At 46.7% G+C, this 11027-nt stretch overlaps 1 long non-coding RNA gene across 1 annotated transcript; it reads right to left on the bottom strand.

The window, feature by feature from the left end:
• Positions 1 to 220: 220 nt before the first annotated feature.
• Positions 221 to 5777, bottom strand: LOC142594315 (uncharacterized). Its single transcript, XR_012831330.1, has 3 exons — positions 5054 to 5777; positions 4697 to 4787; positions 221 to 433 (listed from the first exon to the last, which is right to left on the bottom strand). It is a non-coding gene; the product is annotated as an uncharacterized LOC142594315 (long non-coding RNA).
• Positions 5778 to 11027: the final 5250 nt, after the last annotated feature.

Below are 11027 nucleotides of genomic sequence, written 5' to 3'. Positions count from 1 at the left end.
TGCGGGTGTTTCCTCTCTGCCCCAAAGTCTGCACTGGTGCAAAATTCAGCTCAAGGGCATGGCTTCGGGGTTGTCCTGGAGAGGTTTCATGGGAGTGGAAGAACCTGTGCGAGTCCTTCAATTTGTGCAAATAACCTCTGAGTAGAGTCGAGAAGCAGTTAGCAAACTCACTGGGGACTCCTAAGGGTTTGGAGCAAATATTAACTGGGCTGTTGCACACTTTGATAGTCATCAGTACAAGACAGATATGCCAACAAAATGTGTATTCAAGACTATCACATAACACAGGCACCTGAGTGCTGAAACAGACTTTACCTGCAGACCAGAGCCTTGCTCTGCTTCTTGAGTTGTCTATTGTTCTGCAAATGTTTTTAATAAAGAGCCAGCACTCCTCAGATACATCATCTCTCTCTCCTACTGTTTTCAGACAACTCTGTACAAAAATGACAAGTAGGTCAAATATGGATGAAGGCTGTGTAAAAGAAGTGGCATGGAAAAAAGTTCCCCAAGCCTGAAGTGAGCAGGGAGCAGGACCTGATCTGATAGAAGACAGCCTGGGACTCAGGTAGGCTCCAAAGAACAGAAGAAAATGAAAAGCAGGCTCTGGGGTGCAAAACAGTCTGCCCCAGTTTTGGTGGGGCAGAAACCCTTGCAGAGGACAACTCTTTCAGCTCACAGTTTAAGCAGCCACAAAAGGAATGGCGACATAGCTGAGCCACTGATGCACTCATAAACTCTCATTCTGAAGCAGTGGAAGCAGCAGCATATGCAGGTTTGCAATTCCTTTGTGAAACCAGGGTGGAAATGAGGCCAGGATCCTTTGTCCAAAGCACTCAGTCCAGCTACTTAGGCTGGAAGAACAACCCAGAATACCTGAATAGTCACTGAGCCCTTCATTCCTTGCAAGTGGCACAAAGCACCTCCACCAGCCTGACTGCTGCAGCATTCCCACTCTTTTGGGCTGTGTATTGTTAGAGCAAAGGCATTGAGGAACAGAACTGTGTCATTCTGCTACTGGGGTCTATTTCCCTCTTTGTTGGATGACAATCTAGGCCTCTTTACTGCTAAAGAGATTTTAAAAAATTGAGGTGGTAGGTGCCAATTAGTACTTATATTCATTACAGCCCCAAGGGCACACTGCAACACCAAAGATCACCTTCCTTCAGGCTCCTTGGAAGCACCCATCTCCACTTGGAAGATGCATAACTAACAAACTGGAAAACCCACCCTCCCTAAGGCTAACCAGTGACCCAGAACTCACACAATCTCCAACCTGCATCACAGAAAGGCAGCAATAATTGGTTTGTTACAGTAAATCAGGGTTGACCTAAACTGTGTGTTCGACTTGCTGCAATTATTGGCTTTTTAGAAGGAACTTCTGAGCTTCACTGAAAAGACAGTGATCTGCATTCCCCTTATATGGGGCCCAAAGCCTGCAAGGATTCCTCTAGCTAAGAGGATAGTCAGCACCTGGAAACATCAAACCTCCCCCACACAGGCCGAACTGAAAGATCAGGCCAAGCAGCTCTTAAAACAGGCCACAGGGTCATGGTCCAAAATTCCTGTGGAGTCCAGAAGATACGGTGATCCCCACAGGTAGCAGTCAGGCCACAAGCATCCACAAGCAGGGAAGTACCTCCACCTAGATACAGTGCTAGTAAAGGTGGATCTGAGGTCCCAGGGTCTGGCGTCTTCAAATACCCCAAGCAGGACCCTGTTAGTTGCAGGGATGCTTCCTGCACCTCCATATGCACTTGTCCTCAGCCAAAGCCCATGAATGCCGTTCTGCCAGACAGGCAAGATGGAAAACAGATTCCCTTCTCTGCCCTTTGGCCGCTCTTCAAGGAACCTGCTTGTAAAAAGCCCTCTGTAATTATATGATTATTCATTAGAGATTAAACAGAGACCATGGTGCTCATTTGGAGTAGGCCATGGGTTGGTAACAAATCTGGACATGACCTACTGGACCAGATATTTTGTTGTTGCTACCCAGGCTTCATTTCACAAGTCAGTAATGACTCTGGCCCAGTGAATGACATCTTGAGGGAGGCTTCATAGGCAGTTCAGGGAAATAAACTTTTCCCGCAGACACATCTCTCCCTTTCTTCTCTCATTCACATGCAGTGTCTCCTTCCTAAGTTCAGAAGTCAAACAGATCTGGAACCAGAGGGGAAAGTGGAAATACAACTGCCAACAGAGTCAGAAGAGAGCAGATCTAGCAGACAGGAAAATGGATTTTCAGAGTTAAAAAGAGGTACTGCAAAATCTGTCAGCATCTTCCATAGCCTCATACGAGTCAACAGTTAATAAAATACAAAGAACAGATGCTCTGAGACATATTTCTTCTGAGGATTTTTAATTGCTCCTACCTATAAATGTGGTTGAAAAAGTAGTAATATGAAACTTGCACTCTTAATCATCAGATTGCTTTGTATCAGATTACTAATGACTCATCACTAGGATCTTACAAACATTTCAGTTCTTAATTCTGTTAACCCTGATCAGCCAACACAGCTTTGGCACAGCAAATTGATGCTAGTCTGAGGGAAAAAAATAATATTAAAAACTACTACTACTACTACTACTACTAGTAATCTCCTAAATTCTGGACTTTTTTCCTATGACAACAGCACGGGAACCAGCAAGGGTTTAGTCTGACTCAAGCTGGATGGCTGGTTACAGGAATTATCTTTCTCCCTTCCTTGCCATAGAACTGACATTCGCAGAACCTGGAGAACAAGGAGAGAAAGACACTCACTTCTGGACTGCTGCCTTTAACACAGGCAGATGCAGAAGCTGTGGTCTAATACTGATACTTTTCCTCTTTCCTGAGCACAGACGATGCTGATCAGGAGAAGCAGCAACATGAACTCATCTCAGCATAGCAGTCTACAAGCCCAAGTGAGATACTTTTGCCCCTTGTGCAATTGTTTTGCCAGAAAAGGAAGCTAGTTTCACTGCATACAGTTGTTCAGCTTTGGCCTTCTCATCAAACTCCCCTTGCAGGTCCCGCAGGCCAAAATCCATCCACACAGATCACTTAGTTGCTTTCTGTGAAGTTATCCTTTAAGCTGGTGTCCTGGTTTCAGCTGGGATAGAGTTAATTTTCTTCCTAGCAGCAGGCACAGTGCTGTGTTTTGGATTTAGTAGGAGAAGAATGTTGATAACACGCTGATGTTTTAGTTGTTGCTAAGTACTGCTTATGCTAGTCAAGGACTTTTCAGCTTCCCATGCTCTGCCAGGTGCACAAGAAACTGGGAGGGGGCACAGCCAGGACAGTTGATCCAAACTGGCCAAAGGGCTATTCCATACCATATGGCATCATGCTCAGTGTACAAACTGGGGGGAGTTGGCCAGGACGGGCAGCGATTGCTGCTCAGGAACTGTCTGGGTATCGGTTGGTGGGTGGTGAGCAATTGCATTGTGCATCACTTATTTTGTATGTTATTATTATTTTCCCTTCCTTTTTTGTCCTATTAAACTGTCTTTATCTCAACCCACAAATTTTACTTTTTTTTTTTTCTGATTCTCTCCCCCATCCCACTGGGGAGGGGGAGAATGAGCAAACAGCTGTGTGGTGTTTAGCTGCCTGCCAGGTTAAACCACAACAGTTGGACTGACGCCATTATCTTTAGTATGGTCTCTATACGCTAATGGATGCTCCTCTGGTCACTGATGGCCCTGCTTGCACTACAGAGGATGGTGTTAGCCAGTTTTAAAATCTGATTCCCCTAGAAAGCAAGAAACTTTCCAACATCAGTGCCTCCTGGCAGAAAAATCTCATTATTAGGGGCTGACATATAAACCCAGCACAAAGCTAGAGGCATCTTCTAAGCGAATTCCCAGCATACAAGATTGGCAATAGTCAAGGACAAGCTGCTCACAACATGTGTGAACCCCAGGTCCTTTAACATCCTGAGCTGAACTGTGCTTTGCCCCTAAGCACAGGGCACCAAGCTGTAAACACAGAGAGAACTGGGGCTTGAGCGCACGCAGCCACACATCAGCCCTTTCTCTGCCCAGCCAAGCCACCAAAGCAGGACCCTGCTACCCTGGCCATAAAAGCATTGAGTCTCAGCCTCTGTCAGGAACCCAGCTGGAGGAAAGGGTTAAGGTGCCTGCCCTCACCTAGATGGGAAAGATCTCTGCCATTTACACTGCCTGGTCTGCTGGGATCAGATAAGGGAGAGGAAACAACAGCAGAGAAGACAATGGAGCTGAAGATGATGGCAATAAGTGCCAGGTGCCCTAGGGCAAGAAGTAGAGAAGAGAGGACCTGGGAAAGAGCAGTGGATGCAGAGGATGTCCATGAATGGCAAAGTCTGGAGCAACCATGGAGCCGAAACCTTGTCTGACAACATTGTGAGTGACGTGAACTTGGGTGGAGCTGCCCTTAATCCTTGTTTTACACCCACCTGAAGCCCCAAGAAGCTGACTTGCCCCTTGTTTTTAATGCTGAGCCTGGCTCTGGTGGAGGGATAGTGCTGGCAAGGATACCTAGAGTATGTCTGTGGGTTCAGAGCCATGGGGACAGAGCTTGGACAGGTCCATGAGCCCTGCTGGGCTCAGCCCTTATTAACCTAACAGCCTGACAAGGGAAATAAAGGTGAGAAAGCAAGCTGGAGAATGCAGAGAGTTCTGCAGGTCACAGTGGGATCTATCAGAGCTGCAAAGATAACTGCACAGAAATACTTACTCCTCCTGAAAAGCTGCTCCATTGAGACATCTCTCCAGAGACACAGTTGTATTAATAATGGCATTTGTATGCCAGGACAGGCTTCTTACTGCTGTACAAAAGAAAACATAAAGCAGCATCTGTGTGTCATCCATCGAAATTGCAAGAAAAGCCAGAAACTCTCTAAAGCACCCCGTGTTGTTCAGTCTCCTCTCCACTTCTGGGAGAGACCCAGAGCACTCGGGTACAGGCTGCAGCACAGCTCCTGCCCCACACAGCCCTGCTGCTGGTCACCTCCAAACACCACCTCTCCCTTTGACTGAGACACAACCCTGGTGTAAAAAGATCTAAAACAGTACGTAAAGCATCTAGAAGTACCTTTATATACACCTACAGGCAAAATCTGTATTGTTCTCCATCCTGAAATGGCTGAACGCTTCTGAAAAAGGAATAAACAAGATTTTTCATGTCACTTCATTTTCTGGGCTAGATACAACTCTTACAAAGTCAAAGCAAGACATTCATCTCAAGGGAAGCTGGATAAGGAGATCCTCACAGGGAAAGTTACATACCAAGTCTCCCACCGTGCACAACTCATCAGGATTAACCTAAAGGTGACTGTAAAGCCTGAACCATATAGCAGCTCCGCTAGAAAGGTATCTTGGAGAGATATAATTCAGTTTTCTGCTGTGTAGCATCTGCTCCAGACTTTGTTAGACACTCCTTTTAAATGTCCATCTCTCCTCCAGACATCTGCATCACAACCCACTGTTCCCCGACCACTTTTTCAACAGATCCACTGCCCACAGCACTAAAGAGAACAGGGCGTTCTGCCAACAAACAGATGCTTTTGAGCATTCAGACTTGTGAAGCTGCACGACAATGCCTTCCAATTGCTGGGTCCCCACCTCTTATTATCCTTTAAGTCACAGCCTAGCAGAGCCTGCCCTTACAAGGGTCCCAGCTGTGGCTTTTGTGGGACTATTTGGGAAATAGTGTCAATGGGCTGGAAACCAGAAGTTGGCAACCAGTGCTCTCCAGGAGGATGATTTCATGGCTATTCTTTTCTACCAACTTAGGTTTAATCCAGAGAAGCGCAGGAGTTGCAGGCTGTCAGAATCCAGCCCTCCTTTTGAACAAGAAGCTTCCCTTTATGGGTGGAAATTGGTGCAATGGAGTTTCTCACTGCACCCCTAATCATCCTACTGAGGCCACAGCACAACCAAAGGGTTCCCCAAAAGAAAGACTCCTGAATAAACTGTTGTAACAGTAGCGATACCCTATCTGCCAAGGTCCCCAGTTTCTTTGTTGTCCTCCCACTGCTTCAGAGCAAAGGAGGTGTGAGAGATAAAATGTCTAAATTTCTGAGACTTCTCCCAAAGGCACCTGGTAGACACACATGGTCCCTTGTCAAAAGTCCAATTTGGACTAAATTGGATGGATCTCAGTGGGAAATGAGGTGCTTTAGTAGTAGAGAAGTACTAAAATACCTTTTTATTTTTTAAGGTAAAATGCTTACGCTCATTTTGAGCACATTCCAGCCAAGCAGGACTTGGGTAGGTGTCACCAAGGCACTGCAACAGCATCAGCAAGAACCACACCAGTGTCTTCTTTCCAACTGCCAGGTTGTGGTGCGGCTCTGCAGGCAGGGAGTGTGCTGCTACTCCACTGCTCCTCTTTTCTTTCCTCTAGGAAAAGACCACTGAGCAACACACCTGGTGAGCTGCAGGAAGATTTTTCAAGGTCAGGCACATCTCACAGCTGATGCGCCAGGTCAGCAAGCTAGTGCTGCTCAGTGAAAGGCCATGCCCTTCCCCAAAAATGAGCAGTAAACCAAAGACAGAGGTGCCACCCCATCCTCAGGGAGCTCCAGGGAAGCAGGAACAGACTTGCTGAACCACAAAGCCAGGATGATCAGGACCCCCAACAGCACAGGACAACTGGGGTGATGGTCACATCAAACCCTGGTTTGACCTCCCACTCACACCAGATGAAAGTGCACATTGGGAACTGGTACCTACCATACAGTTTTGTACTTCTCTGCAGCAGAAGGCCAGGAAGACACATCTACCTGCTTCCTCCACACACTGCCCCAGTAGCCAACCTTTGAAATCATAGCAAGAACAATTTGGTGAGTCTCCAGGCACTCTAGTAGTGAGGAGGAAGGATAAGAAAGGCTGTTTACTCTGGGCCTGACAACCTCTACCCCTTCCCAGGGAACCCCTCAGAACCAGGAGACCTCCTTCCATTGTCTGGTGATGAAGAGGTTCAGCAGAGGAGGTAGCGAAGGACACATCATGCTGAAACAACATGGATGCTTCTCTGTGGTCCCATGGCTGCCGAAATTATTAAGATCAAAAAACCTGAAAATTCATTTTTTGAAGCTTTACATGTCCGAGAAAGGAAGTGAAAGAAAGCTATTGGTAAGGAACATCCTGGGACAGTGTTTGGGGCAGCACAGTCTCCCCACAGGAACCCAACTCTGGCACTCCAGAATGCTTTTGGGAAGGAGAGGAGGGCCGGTCACTTGTAAGCCTGATGGCCTGCTCCTTGCTTTAGCCAAAAATCTAGCTTTATTTGAAGCAACACAGTGGGCTGAAACATGAAATTAAAAGAATTCTTTACTGTGAAGGTGGTGAGACACTGGAAGAGGTCGCCCAGAAAAGCTGTGGATGCCCCATGCATTCAAGGAAGTGTTCATGGCCAGGTTGGATGGAGCTTTGAGCAACCTGGTCTAGTGGAAGGTGTCCCTGCCCACGGCAGGGGGGGTTGGAACTAGATGATGTTTGGAGGTCTCTTCCAACCCAAACCATTCTATGATTCTATGATAAGAACAAGAGGGGATTGATATTTGCTTCTAGCATTACAGGTAAAAGACACGATGGGCCTGAGTCTTATAGCCGAGTTTAAGACAGGAGAGAGAACCGTAAAGTATCATTTCCCTTATGCAAGGAATAAAGAATATGCCAAGGCCTGCTCAGCCTCAAATGGTGAAAGCTGGTCCCTGGTGACTGGTGACAACTCTCCATCTGCCACTCCACTGGCAAGGCAGAGCCGCATTGCCCAAGGAGCGGGGAGGGAGCTGGCAGCAGTGACTGGTTCATCCATCCCAGCAGAGCAAACTCCAGTTGGCCTGCTGGGATCTGTGCTCCAGAGCCAGATGCATGGGGACCACAGGGTGAATGAAGTTCATGACAACCCGAGTTTTGTGTTCACCTCTGCAAGAAGACAGGCCAGAAATGGGGGTGATGTATGTTCCCAAACCCAGACACTTCAGGTCAGCAAAAGAATCAAATGGATCTTGTGCAGGATGTGTTCTGCTGCTTCCTCCCCTTGCTGTACTCACTGCTGGAACCTCTTCTGGTCTTGGGGAGAAACCTCTAAGGTCTCCCTCACACCTGGTCTCTCTTTCGATTCAATGTCTAAGACATAGCCATTTCCGAGGCTGGACCAACACCTTTATTTGCCCTTTTGGTTAAGAAATTCCACTGCTCTGGATTGCAGTTAAATGCACAGAAATTGGGAAAATATTATTTCCTCTGGATTTCAGCCATTTCCTTTCTTAAAGTGCTTGCAAGAGAGTCAAGATCATAAATTCGCAACATCCCAGAGCTGGAATTTTCAGCCCAAGCCATCACCTTGGTCTGGGAACTGACACTCTCACACACCAAGAAAGTTCCCAGTACCACACTCCCAATGAAGCAGAGTGCAGACACCCTAGACCAGCACGGTGAATTGAAACCAGACTCCTGAACCAAACACACTACTACTTTCAGCAGGAAGCAGTCTAATCAGTGCTGCACATGCATATTGACTTCTTATAATTCAATTATCTCCAAAGTTAAACCTATGGCAGGCTTCCTTCACCCTGTTGTATAGACAGGAGGCCAGGAACCACCTGAAAATCAAACAGTTCCCAGCAAACCAGAGAGGACTCACAATTGCTGATGGGCATCCAAGGGGTCATCTTATTCTTTCTGGCTAAGCAGATTTGTTTGGTCTCCTTTTATCTTGGCCCACAATGAGCTATACCACATCAAATCAGTATGTCAAGTGGAATCTGGCTGTGTTTTGAAATGATGCTAAGCATGCTTTGGGTGTCACGTAGTTCGGCAGTAACTAGTATTTCACTATAGTAATCATCTTTTCCACTAATTTTGTATAAGACCTGGTTCCTCTGCTAGCACAGGCCTCAGTACCTGCCTACTTCTATTGACTATTGCAGTTACAGTGCTCTATCTTCTAACATAGCTCAATCCAAATTATTTGTTTCACAGCTCAACATAAAATTTCAGTCAAATGTTAACTATCCAAATAGCCTGAAGAACCTCTTGGGGCCATTAGTTACTCTGATCTCTCAGGAAAAGGACACAGAGAGGACCAGATTGCTCCAGCTAATTAGAATTCATTGTAAAAACTCACTCCCCAGTCAAGCACAGTAGGTTTTAGAGAATACACATTTTTTCATATCACAGGTATCACACCCCTGTTGTAAAGACAAACCGTGACATATGTGTAAACAGGGAGCGATTCCAACTCCTTGTGCCATGCCAAACGTGGAGGGATTTCAAGCAGCAGCGTGCTACAGGCAGGGCAGGCAGGGCAGCCAGGTTGCACTACCCTCTAGTGTGCACCCACAGCAGTGCACGCCTGTTGCATGCTGCACAGCATGTCAGCTGGTATCATTTACAGAGACTCTACAAAACAATGAAGATTAAAAAAAAAGAATTCTCTTACAGAGTCCAGCTGTACTTCACCTGGTAGTTGTGCTGCAGGTCAGTACCATCTGATACAACAGCATCTGGAGGAGAAGAGAGTGAGCTCCTCCAAGTGGGAACCCCAGAGCAGAACCCAGAGATGACCTGGCCCTGGACCAGGCGGAAAGCGAGCATCCTGCACGCAGCTGCAGCCAGCTCCTGCCACAGGTCGTGCAGAGGTTTACGCATACAACAGAAGTCTGTGTAATTTCTGGCAGTGGAGTGAAACCATTCTCATCTCAAAGAACGGAAAGAGACCAAGATGTTCACTATTAAAACAATGTTTTCTGAAAAGCGTCTCTCCTCTTATCACATCTTTGTGCAGAAGGCAGGCCAGGAGAGCACAGACTAGCAGCCACTCCCACTCTCCACTGCCCACCGATTTCCCCTCCTCAGCCAAAGCAGCCACCAGCATAGGTAATGGCCAGTTTCTGTTCTGGGATTCGATTTCTTTGTGGATCTAAAAACCTGGAAAAAAATCACCAGCATGTGTACTGTGGGTACAGGCAGAAACACAAGAGGTCTTTCTACCAAGTAGTAAATCACACACTCAGCCTGGATTAAAAAAGTTCATGCTGCAGGAGAGTACCAAGTCAGCACACGGTATAAGGTAAACCTTTAGTGACAGAGAGAATCCCCGACACAAAGCTAAACCAACCTTCAAGTCTGAGCAGAGCATGGGCCTGAGTAGCTTCATTGCGAAAGGTTTGCCAGCAGCGTGGGATGTTATTTGGTGTAAGTTACCATGACGGTTTAAATGGTTTAAAAACAAAACTTTGCAAGAAAGACCTGACTGTTATACCCAGTTCCTGTTTCTAATAAGTCCAATGCCAGAAGTGCCGAGAGCCTGCCAAAGGCAATACGGATGCCAGGAGATAAGGGTGCACAAGGGCATGGACTAGAGGACAGTGCCCTTGTCTCACACACAAACCTAACCCACCTTCCCAGTTCTTCCACAAGATACAGACAAGTCCCTGCATAAAAGGAGAAATAAAGCACCAAGGCGATGAAGAGAGGAGACACTCACTTTCCTCATGCAGCACTTGAGAACTCAGGAGGAAGAAAAGCACACAAAGAGGGAGTCAGCAGCTTTGGGGAGGGACTTCCACCCCTACTTAACTAGCATCTGTTTCTTTCTCTTTTTTTGGACACAGCTTCAGAAAATAGAAAAGTCTCATCAGCATGACTTGGCACTGGGAGTGCTCAAGTCCCAGGAAACAAGGAGCAATGGGGAAAAAAATACCCATCATATACAGAAACATGATGGACAAGAAAGTGACAGGGCACGGCCAGTATGGATGGGTAAATTCCAAGGGTTAATTGTGCCCGACAAACCCAATAACCTTCTACAAAGAGATGCCTGGCTTGGTGGATGGGGAGAGCACAGTGGGTAGCTTACCCTGACTTTAAACGTCTTTTGGCACAACTGTCTGAAGAATCCATATAGCCAAATTATTTTGGTAACAGTTCAGATAGCTGCACAGAAAACTGGCAGGACACTGGGCTCAGAGGGTTGTGATCAACAGCACAAAGCCCAACCAGCAGCCCGTTACTCACGGCATTCCTCAAGGGTCATTAATGGGGCTAATATTGTT

The sequence above is a fragment of the Pelecanus crispus genome, chromosome 9 (genome assembly GCF_030463565.1).
Source record: "Pelecanus crispus isolate bPelCri1 chromosome 9, bPelCri1.pri, whole genome shotgun sequence".
In the NCBI taxonomy this organism is placed as follows: Eukaryota; Metazoa; Chordata; class Aves; order Pelecaniformes; family Pelecanidae; genus Pelecanus; species Pelecanus crispus.
The sequence above is the reverse complement of the archived record's forward strand: the minus strand, read 5'-3'. Positions and strand labels throughout refer to the sequence as shown.